Source organism: Paramormyrops kingsleyae, chromosome 12 (genome assembly GCF_048594095.1).
Source record: "Paramormyrops kingsleyae isolate MSU_618 chromosome 12, PKINGS_0.4, whole genome shotgun sequence".
NCBI classification, from domain to species: Eukaryota; Metazoa; Chordata; class Actinopteri; order Osteoglossiformes; family Mormyridae; genus Paramormyrops; species Paramormyrops kingsleyae.
Window position 1 is genome coordinate 1282752 of NC_132808.1, and position 26475 is coordinate 1309226.

The following is a 26475-nucleotide window of genomic DNA, read 5'->3' on the forward strand; positions in this document are numbered from 1 at the left end:
CACATTTATCATGGCATTGTTTCCACAGGCTTATGCAACATCTCACCCTTTTATTTTCATCCAGATTTGCATTCATTTCTCACCGAGATCCTGTATACGGCATCGAGGGAGGTGCGGTGGTGCGGGTCCAGGGTTTGAGCCTCTTCCTCAGCTCCACTTGTGTGGAGGTCCTGTGTTCTTCCTGTGTCATCATGGTGTTTCTTCTGGTCTCCCCCCCAGTCAAAAAACATACCAAAGTGAACTAAAGCCAAAATATCCAAGTATGGGTGCCCATGGCCTCTGGGATAGGCTCCGTCCCCCCCCCCCCCCCACCGAATAGGACCTTTTGTGAGATACCAAAACTTTTTGTGATGAAAAGTAAAAAGGGAAACCTTGTTCTGGGGGCCAAATAAGTTTCTAGATGGGTTGGATCTGGCCATTTGCTGACCTTTAATAGAGGGCATGCAGGTTTAGAAGATGGATGGAAAGGCATACAGCTACAGTTTAACCTTTTCCTGAAGCAGAGTATAAATTCCAAAAACAAGAAGGAAGAGGTGGTTCCAGTATTTTGTGGAAAGAACACCATACAACACTTGTAATGCATATAATCAGAGATCTCCAGTGAGATGCTTTCCAGTATTTCTGTTCTTTTACTGAACATGGGACTCCTGTTAACTCTACTGGAGGTTGGACCATACATAGTTAGGTTTTATACACAAATGTAACTGAATAATGCGTTATGATTGGCTCTATAAGTGTTTTCATAAACCACGTTACTGTACACACACACACACACACACACACCAGACAAACAATAATAAATAGACAATAATAAATATTAAAATCCCTCTGGGTTAAGAATAAAAAGCCAATAGACAATAATCACAGTAAAAAATCACACTGATTTATTTAAGACACATATGACAGCCAGGACAAATGAACATTTAAATTTGATTGGGGAGCGGGGCATGATATAAACACATTAAATTATTAAGCATAATTATCATTTATTGACCAGATTTGATTGATTGAACTTAAATACAAAAGAGATGAACCCATACATAGCTGACATCTAGTAAGTTGGCCCAGCCCTTGGAATATTTTTCTGTATGTGGCCCTCACTAAAAAAAGTTAGGACACCCCTGCTGTAGACGAAAGGGCCGCTGTTCTCTCTGCTGGTTTTCATGTTCAATTCACAGTGGGGCATATCTGCAAGAAAACATGGGAAAACCAGGTATCTGAGCCTGATGAACTGAGAGATACTGGACTAGCAAGGTTTGTGTTGAAGGAGCTTACTTACCTTTGGGTGTCCTTTGTCCAAATATGCGCCGGAACAGCCTTACGAAGAAGTGCTTTACGCGTTTAACTGCTCTGAATCTTGGCACCTTGTGGTAGCTGTTCGATGGAATTTCCTCAGGAGTGAAGCCCTAGGGTTGTAGTTTAAGATGTTTCGGTTGAGCAAAGCAATTCCTCAGGACGCATGAATACTATTGAACTCAGCAGACCAGCAGTTTGCATGTACCTTAGTGAAGAACTTATGGTTCAGGATTTGCTCCAATGTGGGCCGATCCTGTGGATTCTTTTGTAGGATCCAAGAAATCAATTTCTTGGCTGATGAGGAGAGGTACTTGGGTAGAGTGTACTCTTCTTGAGTGACACGCAGCTTCATTTCTTCAGCGTCGCCATCAAAGGGGTATGCACCAACAAGCATCGTATACCTGTATTGAGAAAGTCAGCAACGGCATTTGAGTTTCATTTGCATATAACAACATTCTGCATTGGTGCATTTCAGATATCATTCTTGACTCTGGCTCTGACTGTGAGGACGATTGAGAAGGTATACATACATGATACACCCCAGCGCCCAGACATCTGACTCTGGCCCTTGTCCCTCCATCTTCCACACTTCAGGAGCCGCATATTCTCTCGTCCCACAAAAGCCTCTACAACACACACAAAAGGAAAACAGTATACATGTGCTTCAGCCTGTTGCATGAGCAATTTGAAAGATTTGCTGGAGAATCTAAGAAAAAGAACCCACTTCTGCCTGCTTTCCAGTGGCTCCAGCTTGGTGGCCAGTCCAAAGTCGGCCACTTTTAATTCCAAGGCCTCCGTTAATAATAAGTTCTCTGAAAGACCAATGACTCAAATATTTCACCTAATAACACCAGACATTAAACAGTTGCAGAATACAACAGCAGGCAGCAATCATATAAACCACACAGGAAATGCCATGTAAAATGCCAACACTAACATGTGAAGAATTAAACAAATCACGTGTGCAGGCACACATACCTAATTTGAGGTCCCTGTGGACAATGCCTTTGCCATGGATGTGTCGTAATGCCCCAATGAGCTGCCTCATGTAATACCGCACTTCTGGCTTGCTCAGGATTTCATGTTCTTGAAGGAGGTCTAGCATCGACTAGAATGGGAAAAGAAAGGATGGCGTGAGTCAACATAGAGTCTTAACCTTAACAAACTGTCTGCAAAGGCCAGAAACAGCTGGGCTCACCCCCCTACTGCACAGCTCCATGAAGATATAGAAGAATTTCTCATCTTCTACATGATGGGAGAAGTTTACAACTTGCTGGTGTTGCAGCAGCTTCAGCAGCACCACTTCTCGGAGACTCTGAAATGTCAGACGTGTTACCACAATGAGCATAAGGGAAATGCAATTTAACTATGGAGGGGGCTGACTTCAAGCAGGATTCAGACCACATACCTCTTTTATTCCATCAGAGTGCTTTATCGGAATCACCTTCACTGCAAATATCTCTCCACTCAAAATGTCCACCATCTTAAAGCATTTTGCAAAACCTCCCTAAAAACACAAGTGCATTAAGAATTTAAGAATTTCTGCCATACAGTATGTAATTGATTGTCCATTTTCCAGAGTGTACTCTACAGTAGAGGTCTGCGCGGGACTGATTTTTCATCCCGCTCCCGCACGCTCCCACAAGTTTCTGTCCCGCTCCGGCAGAAATGTGTAATATTTCGACCCGCTCCCGCCCGCATCTGTTATGGTTTGTCCAGCTCCCACCTGCTGAATCCCGCAAGCAAGGCTGGTGTAGTATAGAGTGTGCCAAAAATACCGGACACATTTTAAATGCTATAATATCTTGGCTTATAAAAATTAAATAAGGTACCAAATTTATTTATCTAACTAGGCTACAGACCTGAATTAAAAAATATCTAAACAGTCTCAATAGAAACATTTCACAGTCAAAATGAGAGAAATATAGGGAAACATTGAAATTTGTGGCGCGGCTCTGCGTTTATTTCAACTAGAGGTCTGCGCAGGACTGATATTTCATCCCGCTCTGGCACAAGAAACTCTACTGCAGACCTCTACTCCAGGCCCGGATTGGCTAATCGGGAGGACCGGGATAATTCCCGGTGGGCCGGTCCGTCTTTTGGCCGCCAGGGCCGGTGTCCCTATAGCTGCCTGCACTCACAGCAGTCGCACTTTTTTAATTATTTATTTATTTGTTTGTTTGTTTATGTATTTATTTATTTATTTAACCATAGCCTCACTCTTTTTATTCATTATTTTACCGCAGCTCCACTCTTTTTATTTATTTTCTCGCAGCCCCATGAGCAGAATACAGCCTGCAGGTTAATGATGACGTAATTAGCATTCGACTTCCCCAACAGCGGCACTTTGCTCAACAGATCAAAATTAGTTGTTAAGAGATACACGAGAGATGAAAAATGGATAATAAAAAGCGAAAACGTGGCGCTGAAAAGGCCAGAATTAAAAAAAAGAAAGCTCTAGAAACTGACGCGGCCAAATGTACTAAGCTGAGTACATTTCTCGTTAAAACCAGCGGCAGCGAGAGTACAACAACACATGAAGACGATGAAACGGCCGGTAAGTTAACGTTAAGCTAGTTAGGAGCAGTGCAAAACAACGATGTCTGCAAACCACCGTTCATGCTTATGTATCGAACTTTTTCTTGTACTGTAGCTCTTCGGCAGCAGCAGCCTCTAGTCCAGTTAGCTGCTAACAGTGAAGAGCCAGGCAACGTAACGTTACCAAGCACCAGTCATGAGCCCAACACACTAGAATGGGCAGGTAGGATTGTCATTGAGTGAATATAAGAATTTGAATAATTAATATTAATATTAATGAATATTACACCTGCTCAATGAAAAATGCCCTGAGATAATTAATGACATCAGATGATTCACTACATTAATAAATCTGACTTAACTTGATCAGAAAGCTAAAAAGGGGAAATTTGTGGTGAGAAATATTAGCATTTTTTAAATTTCATTTAGTGTCAGACGCAGAGCCAGGACCCAGTTGTACCATGCAAGAGACTCTCAATGTGGAAAACACAGGCAAGCTGTTGTACCACAGGTTAAAAAAAGTATTGCAGATAATAGTGCAATACTTGTTTTATTCTTTATTTGTGTTTAAGGACTGGATATCTGTGAACAATTTTGCACAGAATATATATTCAGATATTGCAGAAAAGGACATTGTGATGTTTTATCAGATCAGAATCAGAAAACTTTATTTATCCCGGAGGAAATTGCTCATGTTACTACAGACGGTCACACATAGACACAGGACAAGAACATAAAAGAAAAGAATATCAGATGTATAAGAACTAAAAATAAAGTTATAAGAGACTCTGCGCTATGTACACCATGATATATACAGAAGCAGAAATACAATATATATAAATAGAATAAATACTGTTAAGTTAAGTGGTAATTTACACAGGTAAATTACTGTGTGAACATTGCACATCCGAATAGCAGCAGGTTTCTTGCCCAGGCTGTGGTATGGTATGTAAGGTAGGTATGGTGTGTGGCGGGATGGAGTTTATTTATTTATTTTAGCGTCTGAGGCTGGGTGTGAGATCATTTTAACAAGTTATATAGTCTGATGGCCGTAGGTAGGAAAGATCTTCTGTAGCGTTCAGTGGAGCACTTAAAGCTAGTCAGCCTGTAGCTAAAAGTGCTTCTCTGATCAGCCACCACATTGTGGAGCGGGTGATCAGCATTGTCCATGATAGACTGAAGTCGGAACAATATCCTCCGTTCAGCCACCATTTCCAAGCTGTCAAGTTCCTCACCCACTACAGAAGCCGCTTTCCTAATAAGCTTGTTCAGCCTCTTGGCCTCTGCCACTTTCATGCTGCCACCCCAGCTTGCTACAGAGAAGAAAATGGCGCTGGCCACCACAGCCTCATAAAACATCCGCAGCATGGTGTTGCAGACTCTAAAAGACCTGAGTCTCCTTAGGAAGTACATCCTACTTTGACCCTTCTTGTAGGTAGCCAGTGAATGCTTTGACCAGTCCAGCTTATTGTCCAGGTGGACGCCGAGGTACTTGTAGTCCTGAACGATCTCCACATCCACCCCCCTAATGGACAGGGGAGTAGCAGGAGACCGTAATCTTTTTAAGTCAACCACCAGTTCCTTGGTCTTGTTGATGTTGAGTTGCAGTTGGTTCAGCTCACACCATTCCACAAACCTGTCCACCGCCTTCCTGTATTCCGAGTCGTCTCCATTCCTGATGCATCCAACTATAGCTGAGTCATCTGAGAATTTCTGCAGATGGCAGCCCTCCGTGTTGTATTTGAAGTCGGATGTATACATGGTGAAGAGAAACGGTGACAGAACTGTTCCCTGAGGAGCTCCAGTGCTACACATTACTGTGTCTGAGACACAGCCCTGCAGCCTCACGTATTGTGGCCTTCCTGTCAGATAGTCCATAATCCATGAGACTAAGGGGGAGGGAACCTGCATAGCAGACAACTTACTCCCCAGTCGGGCAGGCTGAATGGTGTTAAAGGCACTGGTGAAATCAAAGAATGTGATCCTCAGGGATCCTCCAGGTTTCTCCAGGTGGCTGTAGGCACGGTGCAGCAGGTAAATAATGGCATCATCCACTCCAACCTTTGTCCGATAAGCAAACTGAAGTGGATCGAGTGCTGGTAGAACTACTGGGTGGAGTGAGACGAGGACCAGTTTCTCAAAGACTTTCATGCAGTGAGAAGTGAGTACAACTGGCCTGTAGTCTGATGGGGCACAGGGTCGTGCCTTTTTCGGGACAGGGACTAGACATGATGTCTTCCACAGCACCGGAACCTTCATGATATTTAGGCTTAACTTGAAGATCTTGTGCAGAACTCCGCATAGCTGGGAGGCACAGGACTTCAGAACCTGTGGGTTTATGCCATCCGGGCCCGGCGCGTTTTTAGGGTGAAGTCTGGATAATTGTCTCATCACTTGATCCTTAGTGATGATGATGCTTGTTCCCTGGGTGTTAGTGTTTTCATCCTCAGAAGAAGTGGTGGAGACCCTTCCAGGTGCTACAGTGGGAGGTGAAGATGAATAGGATGGGGGGCAGCATATTGGTGATGTACTGCTGAAGCTGGACACAGGGGCATTGGGTGCTGCGAGGGTCATGCTGGAGATGGAGGGGCCGTTGGGCTGAGGCCCATTGTTGAACCTGTTAAAAAACTGGTTAAACTCATTGGCCCTCTCAGCATCACCATCAGTCACCTGTCTGCTGGACTTGAAGCCTGTGATCTTTTCCATCCCCTTCCACACGTCCCTGGTTAAAGAATAGTGTTGGAGATTTACCCTTTAATGTTCTCATATTTATGAAAAATATTTGAAGTCATAAAGCAGCTGTTTCCTTGAAAAAGACATGATAGTGTCATTAGAAAGTTTAATACATTTTATTTTAATCTTTATTTTATACATATACACTTAGGCTACTGTATTTGCACTGAATTGGAAATGACGTTATTTTAATATAGTCAGTCGTGAACTAAAGTGGGCCGGTCTAAGGCTTGAAAATCCAGGGCTGAAAAGGAGTCCCACTCCGGCCCTGCTCTACTCTACAAGACAATTTGCAACTTAATTATCTACGGTATCTTTATAGTACATACTTCTCCCAACAGTTCGAGTCTGCGGTAAAATCGCTCATTTCTGGGATCAAAGATGATCTCAGGAACTTCGTGTCTCCGCTGAGGACAAGCCATGTTGCAGTAAGACAGAAACCGACGAAGTAGCGTCCAGTAACTAGGCAACGGAACAAGGTACGTTACATAATTACGTAACGCATCGGAAATTCGAACGAAAACATGAAATAACTTTTTTTTCCCCTCCAAGAAATTACAGGTATTACATAAAACGTTTCTGCAAACACACCCACTGGCATTAGTTCGACCAAAAAAAAAAATCTGTTTCAGTAACAATATACACCTCTAGTTTTCATGAGAATGTTAAATCAGCCATCTGACACGCTTTTACTGTCAGGTACCCAAACCCAAGGGAGGGAAACAAACACCACGCGCAGCGGCTGTAAATGGCGCGCGGAGCGCTGCGCGGAGAGGAAGCCGGCAATTAGCCAATGTAGCTATTGCCATGGTATTTTTTTATAAAGGGGAATCAAAGTTGCATTTAGTTAAGTATATTTATAATTTAATTTAGTAATCGCACTCTTATTGTGCTGGCGTAATATACGATTAATAACAAAAAAAGAAAGGTGAAAATATATATATATATATATATATACACGATTCCTATGATAAGCAAGTCGCAAACACGGACATCGTTGAACTCTGGAAATGAAAGTTAGTTACAAGAACGTAGACCGACAATTTCCCTTTGTGGCATGCAGCGAAGGATGTATTTAATGTTGCTTTGCAGCTTGTTTTACTAAAATGTAATTCCACAAGCTGTGCATTCTGTTGATTTGTGTTACATATTTTCCTCCTCACTTTTTTCACGATGGATTTGGAAAGGCCAAACAGACAGACCACGTGTTTCTGACCTGGTTGCTAAACTTCTGTAACCCCTGGGCACAACTAGCACATTGGGTGGACATCTTCCAGTGACATGACTTCAAGGTTCACCATCGGCCAGGCAAGCTCCAACCACACCCTCTCTCATTGCCCCTGTAGGACGGATGACTCCTGTTGCTGCCGCCACATCAAGGACAGCCAGAGGAGGCCCATGGCAGCAGCAGTGCAGGTGACCATTGGTGGAAAGGGACTGGAGACCGTTGACTGCCAATGGCTGCAGATGGAGCAGGAGAATGACCTGGCGCTGGCTGGCTGCAGGTGTGGAAGCAGCTGAAGTGGAAGGAGTCCTCTTCTCTCAACCTGGAGACCAAGGCCTTCTACTCACAGTGGGGGGGGGGGGCTCACAGAGCACAATGGGCTGCTGTACTGGTGCTAGCAGTTTCTGCACAGAGAGACACACCTGCAGCCTTTGTCCCACAGTCCGGATGGCAGTGCATGGTGCAACAGCAGCCAGGTACCATACCGAATGCATGAATTACATTATTCATTATTACATTGTAAATATCTCTAAATGTCTTTTTCAGATGCTCACCAACCAGGGGGAATCAGAGGAAATTTTAAGCCAATGTAATATTGTAAAAATGCTCTATTTCAAAAATTGAACTGAATGTTGCTTTCTGAATGCAATTGTTTAATCTTTATAAGGAACGCTGACTCTGGGTAAGACCTGGACTGAGCAGTGCTTGGTGGCACAATTTTCACCCCACTGTATGCTAATATGCATCATAAGCTATGTCATTTGCCTTTTACACGGTGCAGTGTGAACGTGAAAGGTTTTTCTTAAGAAACCCCAGTCAAAAAAAAAAATTAATGCATTAATGCAGACATAGACTTACTTTGAGCCAGAGTGGAGGACAGCAGCACTGTCATCAGGAGGAAGAAGGCAGAGACCTTATGGGACTTCATGAAGGGGGTGGGGTGAATCAAAAAGAAAGACAAGAGAAGAAAAAACATTTAGTACTTAAAACACCTAAAATATACTGACCACATACTCAGCCAGGTGGCTCCATGTGGTTTGAAAAACAGCCAATTGCACACATGCATTGCAGCTAATATTAATACCTTATAGTACATTAATACCTTATAGTACAGCACACCCATGTGCAACTGGCTGCTGGACTTCCTCACTGCCAGACCACAGTCAGTGAGACTGGGTAACAACATCTCCAGCTCCATCTCTCTCTCCATCGGTTCCTCTCAGGGCTGTGTCCTCAGTCCTTTGCTGTTCACGTTGCTGACTCACGACTGCTGTGCTGCATCTGCCTCGAATCACATCATAAAATACGCAGATGACACAACAGTGGTGGGTCTCATTAGGAACGACAACGACCAGCCCTATAGAGAGGAGGTGAAGCGACTGGTGGGATGGTGCAGGCATAACAACCTGATCCTGAACGTTGAAAAGACCAAGGAGATGATCATCGACTTCAGGAGAAAACAGCCCAGTCATTCACCACTCGTCATTGACAACAATGTCGTGGAGGTGGTCAGCAGCATAACATTTCTGGGTGTGCAGATGACTGGAAACCTGGACTGGTCACCAAATACAACTTCACAGGTAAAACGGGCTCAGCAGAGGTTGCATTTCCTGCGCAGGATGAAGAGAGCACACCTTTCCTCTCCCATACTCACCACTTTCTACCGAGGCACCATAGAGAGCGTGCTAACCAGCTGTATCTCCATCTGGTTTGGCAGCTCAAAAGCCTCAGACAGAAAATTGCTGCAGAGAGTGGTGAGGACTGCAGAGAGGATCATCGGGACTTCTCTTCCATCCATCCAGGACATTGCACTTAAACGCTGTCTGAGGAGAGCCCGTGACATCATCGGGGATTCCACCCACCCGCACCACAGTCTGTTCTCCCTGCTGCCTTCGGGGAAGAGGCTTTGCAGTATTAAGACCAGAACAGCCAGATTCTGCAACAGTTTCATTCCTCAAGCCATCAGACTCCTGAACTCATAACAGTCAGAATTGGGTTGCTAGTGCATGCTAACTTCAGTCAGAATGTCCATGTTAACCACAGTCAGTGCGCCCATGCTAACTTCAGTCAGAGCGTCCATGCTAACCCCAGTCAGAGTGTCCATGCTAACCCCAGTCAGAGCGCCCATGCTAAACTCAGTCAGAGCATCCATGCTAACCCCAGTCAAAGCGTCCATGCTAACCCCAGTCAGAGCGTCCATGCTAAACTCAGTCAGAGCGTCCATGCTAACCCCAGTCAGAGCGTCCATGCTAACCCCAGTCAGAGCGTCCATGCTAACCCCAGTCAGAGCGTCTATGCTAACCCCAGTCAGAGCGTCTATGCTAAACCCAGTCAGAGCGTCCATGCTAACCCCAATCAGAGCTTCTATGCTAACCCCAGTCAGTGCGCCCATGCTAACCCCAGTCAGAGCGTCCATGCTAACCTCAGTCAGAGCGTCCATGCTAACCATAGTCAGAGTGTACATGTTAACTTCAGTCAGAGTGTCCATGCTAACTTCAGTCAGAGTGTCCATGCTAACCCCAGTCAGAGCGCCCATGCTAAACTCAGTCAGAGCGTCCATGCTAACCCCAGTCAGAGCGTCCATGCTAACCCCAGTCAGAGCGTCCATGCTAACCCCAGTCAGAGCATCTATGCTAACCCCAGTCAGAGCGTTCATGCTACCCCTAGTCAGAGTGTACATGTTACCTTCAGTGAGAGTGTCCATGCTAACTTCAGTGAGAGTGTCCATGCTAACCCCAGTCAGAGCGTCCATGCTGACCGCAGTCAGAGTGTCCATGCTAATCCTAGTGAGGAGCATCCATGCTAACCCCCGTCAGCCAGCTTCAGCTTCCATTCTCATCTGTGGTGGAGGGGTTCAAGGTGGCCAAGTGCAGGGTGGCAATGGTACTCAGAGACTCTAAAGACGAGCGTGTCAGCAATGCGGGGGTCATAACAAAAACAGGCCGCAAGTGGGTAGCAGACACCGCAGTTAGGCAAGCTGAAAGCTCCATAGAGTTGAGGGATATCATTGGCAATGTCTGCACTGGCCGGCAGACACTAGGAACCTCCCGTTTCATCCAGTGGGGGAAGGCAACTGTGCAGCAGAGGAGAGAGATGGTGCAAGCCGAAGTGCGGCACCAGGTAGAAGAGACACGGAAGGCGAAGGCTGTCGAACTAGCAACCCAAGGAACTTGGACCAGATGGGACCTCCCAAAAAAGAGGGTCACGTGGACCGAAATCTGGAGGCTGGAACCGTTCCGTGTGAGTTTCCTCCTGAGGTCTGTATATGACACACTCCCGTCACCTGCAAACCTGGTAAGGTAGGGCCTGAGGGAGGACCCACTCTGCAAATTGTGTGGGAAGAATGGCACACTCTCCCACATTATAGCAGGGTGTCAAACAGCTCTGGCCCAGGGGAGATACAGGTGGGGGCATGATCAGGTGCTCAGCGCTCAGCTCCTGGAGCAGGCCAGGAGAAGGCCGCAACCACTCAAGCCACAAACATCAGTGCTGCAGTTCATCAAGGCAGGGGAGCAGCCATCTTCTGCAAGGAGAACCAGGACCAACATCCTCCAGGGGGCACAAGGATGGGAGGTGATAGTTGACCTGGGTAGGAAGCTCATTTTCCCTCCCATCGTCCAGACCACCTTGAGACCTGACATTGTCATCTGGTCAGAGCAGGCATAGAAGATCATCCGGGTAGAACTGACTGTCCCATGGGAAGAAGGCTGTGATGAGGCCCATGAGAGAAAGTATCTGAAATACCAGGACCTCATCATGGAGTGCAGAGAGAAAGGATGACAAACGTGGCTGTTTCCAGTAGAGGTGGGGTGTAGAGGGTTTCCGGCACAGTCTGTATGGTCGGTGCTCACTACACTCGGCGTATCAGGCAAGGACCGTAAGGCAGCTGTGCGCAGGATTGGAGAGGCAGCAGAAAGAGCCTCTTGTTGGTTGTGGTTTAGAAGGGAGGAGGGGGACTGGAGGCCTGGAGCTGATGGGCAGTGACCTGGCCACCACTGCCGACCCGCCAACTGGAGGGTGTAGCGGATAAGGGTCGAAACACCCTGAGAAGGTTGGGCACCGTCTGACGACATCGGCTCCAGGCCAAGGCCACAGGCGTTCTAAAGAGCGACTGTATGTGTGGCATCATGTGATGTATTAAGCAAGTATAGGTGATGATCTGAGACATTTCACAGCAAAACTGAAGCAGTATCACTTGATGATGGCACCTGAAAGGACCACAGACACAGATCTGCTCAACCTGATTACATTGAGAAAAGTCACACAATGTTGGGCTTTACGTGTTACAGGTATTTTATACCTCCCTTTGTAATTAGATTGATAATCAGGTACTTTGAGGCAGCATTCAATGATTTTTCTAATCTGAGATAATAGTTAAAACATACTGTATTAATTGTCACCCAAACATCTGGACATGTCATCAATGAATATGCTTTCCAAGTTAAAAGTGTGTCATTTAAGTCTGAGGTAATATTTCTACCTAGTTATTGTTCTTTGTTCTGCTTCTATAAACACTGTAAGAGAGATTTGTGTTTATTAATCTCCTGACAAAGTGAGTGAAGATCATGTCTGTGGTCAGAGTTTGTTTCACGTGCATTAACTGGTGATCGTGTGGCTGCAGTGTGACTCAGTGGGTTACGGTGCTGTGTCTGTGAGCCTAAGGTTGCCTGTTTAAATCCTATTATTTCACAGTTGGGCCCTCGAGCAAAGACCTTAACTCCAATTGCTCCAGGGACTCTGCTTTTTCAAAAAGAAGTTTGTTGCTTTGGATAAAAGTGCCTGCTAATACATATTAGATAAATGTTTATTCCTTTTATCTATCATCCACCCCCACCTCAGACACACAACCCCTCTAAAAGGACGTGGTTAGACTCTGCTGGCCTCAGTTTAGCTGTAGAAGCGGCGCTGATCTTCAGAAACGTCCAGTGGAATCATGAAGCCCCATCAGATCTCTGCCTTCTTCCTCCCGACGACAGTGCTGCTGTCCTCCACTTTGGCTCAAGGTACTGTAAGTCTGCAGCATCTCACAGCTTTCATCAGGACGTTGTCAGTATCTTGGATTTTAATAAAGATCATGGACCCAATTGTGAAACATGAACACAGTTTCTCTGGGCGTATTTCTCATGTATGTATACATGGCTGTATATATTTTGTATATAGATTGTGTATACATTTTCCGTCCTTCATGTCTGTCCAGATGGCTGCAGACCATTTAAATCTAGGACTTATAAGATTCTTTAAATTTCTTTGATACAAGCAAAGTTACTGACCCAATTATAAGTTTTTTATAGCGGGGTGTGCGGGTGGTCCGGGGTCCGGGCTCTGTCCGTGCCTGCGTGGCCGGCCTCCCGGGGGGGGGGGCGGCGCGCTGCCGCCTGTGGCCATGGGGTTCCTGCCTCGTGCTCACCGGTGGGGGGCGCCCGGTGCCTCCTTCCCTGCCTTCCTTGGGTGGGCGCGCAGCCGTCCGGTGGCGGGGGCCCGGGTACCTGGCAGCTGTGGGGCGGCTGGGTCCGTGACAGCTCCCGGCCGTCTGGGGGCCCCAGGGCGGTGTTGTTGTGGCCTCGCACACTCACTGGGAATCATTCCATATTAACCTGCACACTCATACATACACTCACAACACACAAACACACACACATACACGTATGCGTACACACACACATACACGTATGCGTACATACACACACATACACGTACATATGCACATGCACACACATACACACACATACACGTACATATGCACATACACACACTTTCATATCAACACACATACACTTAGAATGCACACACACACACACACACACACACACACACAAGAGAGCCTAGGGCTCTCTTCCCCTATTTTATCCCTCTTTCCCCTTGTCTGGGTGTGGGTGTGTGTGTGTGTGAGAGTGTGTGTGAAAGTTGGTGTGTGGCTTCCACTCCCTCCTCTCTGATGCAGATACGGGTACGACGATATTTAGACAGTGTTCCTGGTGGTCTGCATATGCATATATATTTATTTTCTTTCGTTGGTATTAACATATTTAATTCCAGAAGCAGATACTGGCACAAGCACATTCCCATGTCATAATGGTACCACTGGTTTCTTTGTGTGTATACTGTTTGTGTGTGTCCCTGGATCATATCTTTCAGAAACAGCAGCTGGTGTGATGATACGGTGTAAAGCAGCAAGATGCAGAAGCTGTCCTCTTATTACTCTTTCTTTTTTGTTCTACTGTTTGTTATGTATTATTTCTCTTTCCCTGTCTCTCTCTCTCTCTGACCCCCCTCCTTATTTTATTTTTATTTTTATTATGTATTTATTAATTTTTCTACTTCCTCTGTCTCTCACCCCTCTCTCTCCTTTCTCACTTTCTCTCTCTATCTCTTTCCCACTAACCCCCCCAGTCAGCTCCGGCTTTGTGGCGCAGTGACATAAAAATGATTAATAAAGAGTATACCTCAAGTAACAAGAGGAGCTTAAATCCGAAGCTCCACTTGTTAAAATAAAAGTGTTGGCACAATAAGGCACCCAGACTAACATCTTGCTTGCTAAACTGCCGGACACGACAAGTGAGAAAAAAAAAAAAGTTTTTTCGCAGTGCATTTTTCATGTATATATTCAGAGTGGCTGTATATACTTTAATTCATTCATTTGTAAAATTATTTTCTGTCATTTTCCAAGTCATATAAAATGTTACAGCGTATTATACTTGAATATATTGAGTTTTAATTCTTTTATCAGTATTTTAATTATAAAACAACATTCTGGTACTTGGTGGGCATCTGAAAAAGACTATTAGAGAATTATGCAATTAGCATAATATAAATGTATCCATTCTCTATGTGTGTGTCACGCCCACATCGGACCCCGACCACACCCAGCCTCACCAGAACAGCCCCGCCTACATACAGATCACCTGAAAACACTTAAGTAATCAAACTTTTAAAGTAAATTCTTGCCAAAAAATATGTTCAATTCAGCACTTAAAAGACATGAATTTGTTATATTTGAACTACACTCAAATATTATGCTTTGATGTTCTTAGCTTTTCATCTACACTCAATCCTTCAATATTTCAGTTCTTATTTGGGGGATTTTCTCCCATTCGTCCTTGCAAAGGGCTTCTGATTCTGCAAGATTCTTGGGTTGTCTTGCATGCTCTGCTTTTTTGAGATGTATCCGCAGATTTTCAGTGATGCTTAGGTCGGGTGACTGAGGGCCGTGGAAAACCTTCATCTTGAGGTACTCCATTGTAGATTTTGAGGTGTGTTTTAGATCATTATCTTATTGTAGGACCCATCCTCTTTTTAACTTCAACTTTTTGCTGCTGGAATTTGCTGCATGATCTTTATTCAAATCCATTCTTCCCTCTACCAATGACATGTTCTCTGTGCCACTGGCTGCAACACAAGCCCAAAGCATGATCGATCCACCCCCATGCTTAATAGTTGGACAGGTGTTCTTTTCCTGGAATTCGGTATGTGGCCAAAAAGTTCTATTTTGCCTTCTTCAGTCCACAGGTCTTGTTTCCAAAATGCATCAGGCTTGTTTAGATGTTCCTTTGCAAACTTCAGATGCAGAATTGTGTGGCTAGGATACAGGAAAGGTTTTCTCCTTCAGACTCTACCATGAAGGTCACATTTGTTCAGGTACCGCTGCACAGTAGAACGGTGAACCACCACTCCAGAGTCTGCTAAATCCTCCTGGAGGTCGTTTGCGGTCAAATGGGGCTTTTTTTGCCTTCATAGCAATTGAATGAGCAGTTCTTTCAGAAAGTTTTCTTGACCTCCATCATTTTCAATTCATACAGTATGTTTGGAATATGTTTGTAATTCTCATGTGCTTACTTCTACATTGTAATCATACTACTTCTACATTGTAATCATACTAATAATAATAGGTTACACTTTGCACTTGTATAGATTTTGCAGGGAGGCCAACCTAAAGGGAGTCGATACAGATGTATTTAATTACGCTTTAAAAAACGTGCTACAAAACTGTACACTTCTGGCGGCACTTTAGTCTAATTTGTGAAAATGAAATTGTTTCAGTCTTATTTAAAATGCTATTGGCTGTACTTGGAAGTGTACAATTGTAACATTGTCCTACTGCTGAATATGTATACAGTATATACCAATTCATTTTTCATTGACTTGTCAGCCTTATGTGTGAGATCCCTCCACCTAAGGAACCTTTTGATCTTGGACATACATGCTTCCATTAAAGTACTTCAACAGAGCTCCTTTAAAAGATTCAAAGGAAAAAGTTGAGGTGGTCCACAAAGGACCCCAGTTTCTCACACTTGTCACCAAATGCGCATTAAGAGATGTTCGTCTTTCTGTACAACCTTTCAAACACCATAACAAATTTCTTCAGTTCTTTTTCAGCAGTACTAATGTCAACCAGTTTAACCTTTTCCTGAAGCAGAGTATAAATTCCAAAAACAAGAAGGAAGAGGTGGTTCCAGTATTTTGTGGGAAGAACACCATACAACACTGGTAATGCATATAATCAGAGATCCCCAGTCAGATGCTTTCCAGTATTTCCGTTCTTTTACTGAACATGGGACTCCTGTTAACTCTACTGGAGGTTGGACCACACAGTTAGGTTTTATACACATATGTAACTGAAGAATGCATTATGATTGGCTCTTTAAGTGTTTTCATAAACCACGTTACTGTACACACACACACACCAGACAAACAATAATAGACAATAATAAATATTAAAATCCCTCTGGGTTAAGAATAAAAAGCCAATAGACAATAATCACAGTAAAAAAATCACACTGATTTATTTAAGACACATATGACAGGCAGGACAAATGAACATTTAAATTTTATGATATAAAATAAACATGATATAGCATGATATAAACACATTAAATTATTAAGCATAATTATCATTTATTGACCAGATTTGATTGATTGAACTTAAATACAAAAGAGATTAGCCCATACATAGCTATTTTTTTTTTACAAAGAACAAGACAGAACAGAACAAAACATATTCGACCCCCACCCCACCCCTCAATACACCCTGAGACAGCACCTCAAAGGAGACCAACAATGGTCACCGGCACACCCAGCCCCGAAGGGCGCAGCTAAAAACTGAGGAGAAAAGAGATAACATACTTAAATCAGTAAAAAAAAAAAGGAATACAGCTTCAGGACATGACCCGCAGCCAGTCCTCTACCAGCTGCACGTCACGGAGCCAGCTCTGGATCGTAGAAGCAGACGAATTGTTAATCCGGGCCGCAGAGAGTTCCAGCAGAAGCAGATCAAGAAAGGTGGACTTCCAGACAGTGGGAATGGCACGATCAGGAGACTTCCAACGAGAGGCTAATAACAGCTTAGCCGCTAACGAGGCAGACATCAGGAGCCTCCGCTGGAAGCGAGATAGAGAGAGAGAAGAGAAGTCCAGGAGAAGAAGGACCACGGGAGACAGAGGGATGGGAGAGGAAAGAACTGAAGAGAGAGATCTGGCCACATAATCCCAAAGAGCAGCCGCAGGAGGACAGTCCCAGAACATATGAAGAAAGGTACCAGGGACCTGAAGGGGACAGAGGTGACATAAGGGGTCAGGCTCTAAGCCCATGAGATGGCGTTTCCGGGGAGTGGGGTATAATCGGTGAACAAACTTAAATTGTGTTTGCTGGTGATTGGGATTTTTAGAGCAGTTTTTAATATTATGAAAAATAACACTCCAAGATAGGACAGGGGTGTGAGAGAGCTCCCTCTGCCAGACAGAAATTATGGGGAGAGGTTTATGAGAGGATCTGCGGAGGTGGGAATAGAGACTGGACACGGGCTTAGAAACGGGGGAAAAGGACAGAGCAAATCTGCACAGCGGGTGAAGCGGAAGAGGCGAGGAAAAAGAGATATTACAGGCCCTAAGCATGGACCTTAGCTGGAGGTAGAAAAAAAATGAGGAAGAGGGAAGATTAAATGTGACCTTAAGGGACTGGAACGATTTGAGACCAGAGCTGTCAAAAAAATCACCCAGGGTGGAGATACCCGACTGAGACCACGGCGAGGAAGAGATGGGGCGGCCTCCAATGTTCAAGACAGGATTGTGGAGCAACGGAACGCTGGGATGCCATTATGGGAAGGGGCCCAACAATTTCTCAACCCTTCTCCAGGTGCGAAGCGCCTGAGAGATAATCGGACCGGCTGAGGCAGAGATGGATTTTAATTCAACAGGGAGGAAAGGAAGCGAGGCTAGACGATGGGGGAGAGCATATTCTGCTTCGATAGGAAGCCAGGCGGGTGGATGTTGGGGAGGACTGATCCAGCTCCAAACCGGCCTCAGGGTAAAAGCAAGGTGGTAAAATTCGAAGTCCGGGAGAGAGACACCCCCATCCAACCGGTCGCGGATTAGGGTAGAGTGTCTGACGGAGGGTCTCTTGCCATCCCAAAGAAATGTGGAAATAGCAGACTTGACAGAGGCCCAGTACCCAGGTGGAGGGGAGAGAGGAAGCATGGAACTAATAAAATTAATTCTCGGGAGCACGTTCATCTTAATAACGGCCAGCCTAGCCCGAAATGAAAGGGGAAGAGAAGACCACGAGGAGATTGAGGCTTTAATGCTCTCGAGAACGCGGCGGAAGCCAGCAGCTGTGAGCTCTGGGACTGACGGATAGATGTCCAGCCCCAGGTATCTGAAAGACCTCGCCTGGGGAATAGAAGGAGGAAGTGAAGAGGTGTGGCAGGCAGGATTCAATGGAAGGAGAGAGGATTTTGCCCAGTTAATCCTATAGCCAGACAGGGATTCACATGTTTGAAATAGGTTAAGGACATGAGGAAGATCTACAGGAGCGTTGCCAAGGTAGAAGAGCAAATCATCAGCGTATAAAGAAACTGACTGAGGGACACCTTTCACTAGGATGGGGGAAATAAGGTCTGAGTGGCGGAGGGCAGCAGCCAGAGGCTCCAACGACAGATTAAAGAGCAGGGGGGAGAGGGGACAGCCCTGCCTGGCCCCCTGAAGAAGCCGAAAAGGAGGAGAGATGTTGGCATTGGTCAAAAGGACAGAAGAGGGGGAGGAGTAAAGAGTCTGGACAAGGTTGTTAAAATAAGGGCCAAAGCCCATTCTATGCAAGACTCTCCACAAAAATGACCAATTCATCCTATCAAAAGCCTTCTCTGCGTCTAGGAGGGAATAGAGACTGGACACGGGTTTAGAAACGGTGGAAAAGGACAGAGCAAATCTGCACAGCGGGTGAAGCGGAAGAGGCGAGGAAAAAGAGATATTACAGGCCCTAAGCATGGACCTCTGCTGGAGGTAGAAAAAAATGAGGAAGAGGGAAGATTAAATGTGACCATAAGAGACTGGAATGATTTGAGACCAGAGCTGTCAAAAATGTCACCCAGGGTGGAGATACCCGACTGAGACCACGGCGAGGAAGAGATGGGGCGGCCTCCAATGTTCAAGACAGGGTTGTGGAGCAACGGAACGCTGGGATGCCATTTTGGGAAGGGGCCCAACAATTTCTCAACCCTTCTCCAGGTGCGAAGCGCATGAGAGATAATCGGACCGACGGAGGCAGAGATGGATTTTAATTTAACAGGGAGGAAAGGAAGCGAGGCTAGACGATGGGGGAGAGCATATTCTGCTTCGATAGGAAGCCAGGCGGGTGGATGCTGGGGAGGACTGATCCAGCTCCAAACCGGCCTCAGGGTAAAAGCAAGGTGGTAAAATTCGAAGTCCGGGAGAGAGACACCTCCATCCAACCGGTCGCGGATTAGGGTAGAGTGTCTGACGGAGGGTCTCTTGCCATCCCAAAGAAATGTGGAAATAGCAGGCTTGACAGAGGCCCAGTACCCAGGTGGAGGGAAGAGAGGAAGCATGGAACTAATAAAATTAATTCTCGGGAGCACGTTCATCTTAATAACGGCCAGCCTAGCCCGAAATGAAAGGGGAAGAGAAGACCACGAGGAGATCGAGGCTTTAATGCCCTCGAGAACGCGGCGGAAGCCAGCAGCTGTAAGCTCTGGGACCGACGGATAGATGTCCAGCCCCAGGTATCTGAAAGACCTCGCCTGGGGAATAGAAGGAGGAAGTGAAGAGGTGTGGCAGGCAGAATTCAATGGAAGGAGAGAGGATTTTACCCAGTTAATCCTATAGCCAGACAGGGATTCATATGTTTGAAACAGGTTAAGGACATGAGGAAGATCCACGCGAGCGCTGCCAAGGTAGAGGAGCAAATCATCAGCGTATAAAGAAACTGACTGAGGGACACCTTTCACTAGGATGGGGGAAATAAGGTCTGAGTGGCGGAGGGCAGCAGCCAGAGGCTCCAACGACAGATTAAAGAGCAGGGGGGAGAGGGGACAGCCCTGCCTGGCCCCCTGAAGAAGCCGAAAAGGAGGAGAGATGTTGGCATTGGTCAAAAGGACAGAAGAGAGGGAGGAGTAAAGAGTCTGGACAAGGTTGTTAAAATAAGGGCCAAAGCCCATTCTATGCAAGACTCTCCACAAAAATGACCAATTCATCCTATCAAAAGCCTTCTCTGCTTCTAGGAGGGAATAGAGACTGGACACGGGTTTAGAAACGGGGGAAAAGGACAGAGCAAATCTGCACAGCGGGTGAAGCAGAAGAGGCGAGGAAAAAGAGATATTACAGGCCCTAACCATGGACCTCAGCTGGAGGTAGAAAAAAATGAGGAAGAGGGAAGATTAAATGTGACCATAAGAGACTGGAATGATTTGAGACCAGAGCTGTCAAAAATGTCACCCAGGGTGGAGATACCCGACTGAGACCACGACGAGGAAGAGAGGCGGCCTCCAATGTTCAAGACATGTATATCAAAAGCCTTCTCTGCGTCTAGAGAGAGAAGGGCAGCAGGGAAGGGAAAGGAAGGAGCAGCGTGAAGTACATGCAGCAGGCGACGGATGTTGTCGGCCGCATGACGGGATTTAATAAAGCCAGTTTGGTCCGGGTGAATCAATTTGGAAATCACCGCCTGCAGTCGATGGGCAAGCACCTTGGCAAACAGTTTGATGTCTGAATTCATCAGGGACAATGGGTGATAGCTGGAGCAATCTGAGGGGTCCTTACCCTGTTTGAGCAACAAAGTCATCAAGGACTGATTAAGAGAAGGATGGAGATGGGAGGCAGAAATAGCAGAATTCAGCATGTGGAAGAGCGGGGTAGAGAGCTGCTTCCAGAAGGCAGAAAGAAGTTCAGGAGGGAGGCCATCGGGCCCTGGAGACTTCCCAGGGCTCATGGAGTCCAGAGCCTCTTTAAGTTCTGTCATCGAAAGGGGAGCCTCGAGCATAGAGGCTTCTGGGCCTGAGAGACAAGAAAGAGGTACAGAATCAAGAAACAAATCAGGGTCAGAGGGTGGAGAGACAGTGGGAGGGGAGAATAAATGAGTAAAATTGAAAAAAGCTACTGTTAATTTCCTGTGGGTCAGTGGTGAGAGCTCCATCCTTGGTTCTAACAGAAGAGATTGTGGAGAAAGAGTCACATTGCCGGAGCCGAGAGCCAACAACTTACTGGGCCTAGCACCCAAGACATAATATCGAGACCTAGTGCGATGAACCAAAAACTCGGCATGGCGTGACAGAAGAACATTTAGCTCTGCCCTTGTGTTTAAGATGAGGGTCTCATGATCCGGATCAATCACTGCAGGACGAACACTCTCTAAGTGAGTTAGGCGCCTTTCGAGATCACAGATCTTCTGGCGACATTCACGAGCCAGGCCACTGGCAAAAGCAACCGTGGTGTCACAGAGAAAGCCCTTTATCGCCATCCAGCAGTAGACTGGGTCATCAGTTGAGCCTGAATTAATTGAAATAAATTCTTCAAGTCTAGGGATCAAATAGGCTATATATTTGGAGTTTCGAAGCAAAGAAGTATTGAGCTTCCATCGTGGGGACCGAGGAGAAAGAGAAGGTACAGCTAAGTGGAGGAGAGCACACTTGTGGTCAGATAAAGAAGAAGAGATCAGAGAAGCCGTAGAAACAGCGGGGGCAACAGATCGAGAAACAAAGATGTAGTCTATGCGAGATTGGGAGTTGAAGCGGGGTGAGAAGAAGGAAAATTCTCTAGCGGAGGGGTTAATTAGGCGGAATGAGTCAACCAAATTCAGGACCTCCACGAATTTACACAGGGAACGTGTAGAGGGGGGCAGCAAGGCTACCCACGAGAGAGGGAGATTTATCAAGGACAGGATCATGGACAGCGTTAGCATCAGTTCCAATAACAAAGTCGAAGTCTTGAAATTTAAGAAGGTGGTCAGAAAGATCCTGAAAGAATGAGGTGCGTGGGGGAGTGGGAGCGTATGCAGCAACAAAGCAGACCTTCCTGCCCCCCAGGTCGGAGAGGGCATAACAGTACCTGCCATCAGCATCACCCCCAGAATTGAGAATATGAATCTGAAGGGTCCGCCTCACCAGTATGGCCACCCCACATCTATGCGAGGAAGCTGATGAAGTGGAGACAACCCTGTAGAACCTGGAGGCCGCCCGCAGTGCATCTTGCTGGAGTAAATGGGTCTCAATTAAAAAGGCAAGGTCAGCGTGCTGCCTTTTCAGAAATTCAGTCACACTGGACAGTTGTTGTTCGGGGGTATTCAGGGCCCTAACGTTCCATGAAGCTATATTTATATTGACCATTATCAAAACAGAACAGACAGTAAGGTGTAAACAAGGAAAAAATAAAAAAATTAAAAATAAAAATAAATAAAAGTCTCAATATGCCAGGCATGCACCAGAGGCTGAATGCCCTGGTCGGTCAACCGTAACTTTAGGAAGTGTGTCTCAGGGAAAACCCCCTTCCCACCCCCCCAAACAAACACAAAAATTCCCCAAACCCATGCTCCAGACCGGCAACGCAGCAGCAACATTAAACACAATAGAAAGGTAAATGGTTCTGCTGCCAGGTCCAGAACATCTACCCTCCCGCCCCCTCCGACCGATGTCGGAAACTGCGCGCACGTGGCGCCCGAAGCCAAGCCGCAAAACACACTAACTGCGCGCACACATCCCCACCACCTTCTGAGTAACAGCAACGGAAGTAAAATAAAACTGACCCCATGCCACTGCTTGCTGCCCCGTGTACAGAGCAGGAGAAAACGGCAAATGGGAGTAACCGTCAGCGAACCGGGCAACAGCAGTACAGCAAACGTCCAATTAATATAGTAGTAGAAGCAAAAAAAAAAAAAACATCACATAACAGTACATTAATAATAAAATAAAATAACTGGCTTATAGGGGCGAGAAGAGGTTTCAGACCGGCCGTACAGCCTGTGGGCACGGTCAATGGCTGGCAGGAAATTGGGAAGATGGGGGAAAATAGCCGGCCAGAGCTTATTAAGGAAAGACCGCATATCGCCCCCTTCGCGCCCTAGCTTAATCCAAACCACTTTAAGATTGAGGCGACGGCTGCGGTCCTCAATCTCCGTGATTTTGTTATCCAGGGAAAGCAGAGCCTTATTAAAATCAGCCAGCTCCCTGGAGTGCCAATCGGTCACAGCCTTCACTGAGGCGACTTCTTTTTGTATGAATTTAAAGTCTGCCCTCAGCGAGTTCAGGTCAGCGCGGAGCTCCGAATGGTGTTGCTGAAGCGTGCCTTTTAGCGAGTTCACCTGTTCGGAAACGAAGTTCTTCATTTCCGCGAGAAAGGGAGCCAGGAGAGAGGAAAGGGCCTCCTCAGTAACGCCGCCATCAGAGCGGGGTACTTTCTTCTCCGGGCTGGAAAGGGCTGGGCGAGGTCTACGCTGATTAGCAGCCATCAGGAGGAATAACAGGGCAAGCGCCGAAATCGTGCGAAATTGCGAACGGGAGAGTGACAAAGGGACAGACTAAAGGGCAAAAAGGCGGATGGGACGCGCGGACGAGCAGAGATAGGCAGCCATTAGCGACGAGCGTCCCCATACATAGCTTATATCTAGTAAGTTGGCCCAGCCCTCGGAATATTTTTCTGTATGTGGCCCTCACTAAAAAAAGTTAGGACAGCCCTGCTGTAGACGAAAGGGCCGCTGGTTTTCATTTTGAATTCACAGTGGGGCATATCTGCAAGAAAACATGGGAAAATCAGGTATCTGAGCCTGATGAACTGAGAGATACTAGACTAGCAAGGTTTGTGTTGAAGGAGCTTACTTACCTTTTGGTCTCCTTTGTCCAAATATGCGGCGGAACAGCCTGACGAAGAAGTGCTTTACGCGTTTCACTGCTCTGAATCTTGGCACCTTGTGGTAGCTGTTTGATGGAATTTCCTCCGGAGTGAAGCCCTAGGGTTGTAGTTTAAGATGTTTCGGTTGAGCAAAGCAATTCCTCAGGATGCATGAATACTATTGAACTCAGCAGACCAGCAGTTTGCATGTACCTTAGTGAAGAACTTATGATTCAGGATCTGCTCCAATGTGGGCCGATCCTGTGGATTCTTTTGTAGGATCCAAGAAATCAATTTCTTGGCTGATGAGGAGAGGGACTTTGGTAGAGTGTACTCTACTTTAGTAACACGCTGCTTGATTTTTTCAGCGTCGCCATCAAAGGGGTATGCACCAACAAGCATCGTATACCTGTATCAAGAAAGTCAGCAACGGCATTTGAGCTTCATTTGCATCTAACAACATTCTGCATTGGTGCATTTCAGATATCATTCTTGACTCTGGCTCTGACTGTGAGGACGATTGAGAAGGTATACATACATGATACACCCCAGCGCCCAGACATCTGACTCTGGCCTGTGTCCCTCCATCTTCCACACTTCAGGAGCTGCATACTCTCTCGTCCCACAAAAGCGTCTACAACACACACAAAAGGAAAACAGTATACATGTGCTTCAGCCTGTTGCATGAGCAATTTGAAAGATTTGCTGGAGAATCTAAGAAAAAGAACCCACTTCTGCCTGCTTTCCAGTGGCTCCAGCTTGGTGGCCAGTCCAAAGTCGGCCACTTTTAATTCCAAGGCCTCCGTTAATAATAAGTTCTCTGAAAGACCAATGACTCAAATATTTCACCTAATAACACCAGACATTAAACAGTTGCAGAATACAACAGCAGGCAGCAATCATATAAACCACACAGGAAATGCCATGTAAAATGCCAACACTAACATGTGAAGAATTAAACAAATCATGTGTGCAGGCACACATACCTAATTTGAGGTCCCTGTGGACAATGCCTTTGCCATGGATGTGTCGTAAGGCCCCAATGAGCTGCCTCATGTAAAACCTCACTTCAGGCGTGCTCAGGATTTCTCGTTCCTGAAGGAGGTCTAGCATCGACTGGAATGGGAAAAGAAAGGATGGCGTGAGTCGACATAGAGTCTTAACCTTAACAAACTGTCTGCAAAGGCCAGAAACAGCTGGGCTCACCCCCCTACTGCACAGCTCCATGAAGATATACAAGAATTTGTCATCTTCTACATGATGGGAGAAGTTAACAACATGCTGGTGTTGCAGCAGCTTCAGCAGCACCACTTCTCGGAGACTCTGAAATGTCAGACGTGTTACCACAATGAGCATAAGGGAAATGCAGTTTAACTGTGGAGGGGGCTGACTTCAAGCAGGATTCAGACCACATACCTCTTTTATTCCATCAGAGTGCTTTATCGGAATCACCTTCACTGCAAATATCTCTCCAGTGAAAATGTCCATCATCTTGAAACATTGGGCAAAACCTCCCTAAAAACACAAGTGCATTAAGAATTTAAGAATTTCTGCCATACGTAATTGATTACCCATTTTCCGTAATCTATGAAAAATAATTTTTCATCCCGCTCCCGCAGAAATGTGTAATATTTCGACCCACTCCCACCCGCATCTGTTATGGTTTGTCCAGCTCCCACCTGCTGAATCCCGCAAGCAAGGCTGCTGAAGTATAGGGTGTGCCAAAAATACCGGACACATTTTAAACGCTATAATATCTTGGCTTATAAAAATTAAATAAGGTACCAAATTTTTTTTTATCTAACTAGGCTACAGACCTGAATTAAAAAATATCTAAACAGTCTCAATAGAAACATTTCACAGTCAAAATGACAGAAATATAGGGAAACATTGAAATTTGTGGCGCGGCTCTGTGTTTATTTCAACTAGAGGTCTGCGCAGGACTGATATTTCATCCCGCTCTGGCACAAGAAACTGTCAAATGTAGACCCGCGCCGCGTCCTGCGAGTACCGCGGGCGTCCCGCCCCGTTGCAGACCTCTACTCTACAAGACAAATTGCAGCTGAATTATTTACGGTATCTTTATAGTACATACTTCTCCCAACAGTTCGAGTCTGCGGTAAAATCGCACATTTCTGGTATCAAAGATGATCTCAGGAACTTCGTGTCTCCGCTGAGGACAAGCCATGTTGCAGTAAGACAGAAACCGACGAAGTGGCGTCCAGGAACTAGGCAACGGAACAAGGTACGTTCCATAATTACGTAACGCATCGGAAATTCGAACGAAAACATGAAAAAACTTTTTTTCCCTTCATAAAATGACAGGTATTAAATAAAACGTTTCTGCAAACACACCCATTGGCATTAGTTCGACCAAAAAAAATCAGTTTCAATAACTCACAATATACACCTCTAGTTTTCATGAGAATATTAAATCAGGCATCCGACACGCTTTTACTGTCAGGTACCCAAACCCAAGGGAGGGAACAAACACCACGCGCAGCGGCTGTAAATGGCGCGCGGAGAGGAAGCCGGGAATTAGCCAATGTAGCTATTGCCATGGTATTATTTTATAAA

The 26475-nt window shown here is 45.7% G+C and overlaps 1 protein-coding gene and 1 long non-coding RNA gene across 2 annotated transcripts in view; one reads left to right on the plus strand and one right to left on the minus strand.

Moving 5' to 3' along the window:
• The window catches only part of LOC140577735 (THAP domain-containing protein 6-like), a 150841-nt gene that overhangs the window by 102058 nt on the left and 22308 nt on the right, over positions 1-26475 (plus strand). The window lies entirely within an intron of this gene.
• LOC140593566 (uncharacterized) lies at positions 862-1408 on the minus strand. Its single transcript, XR_011993956.1, has 2 exons — positions 1280-1408; positions 862-1188 (listed from the first exon to the last, which is right to left on the minus strand). It is a non-coding gene; the product is annotated as an uncharacterized lncRNA (long non-coding RNA).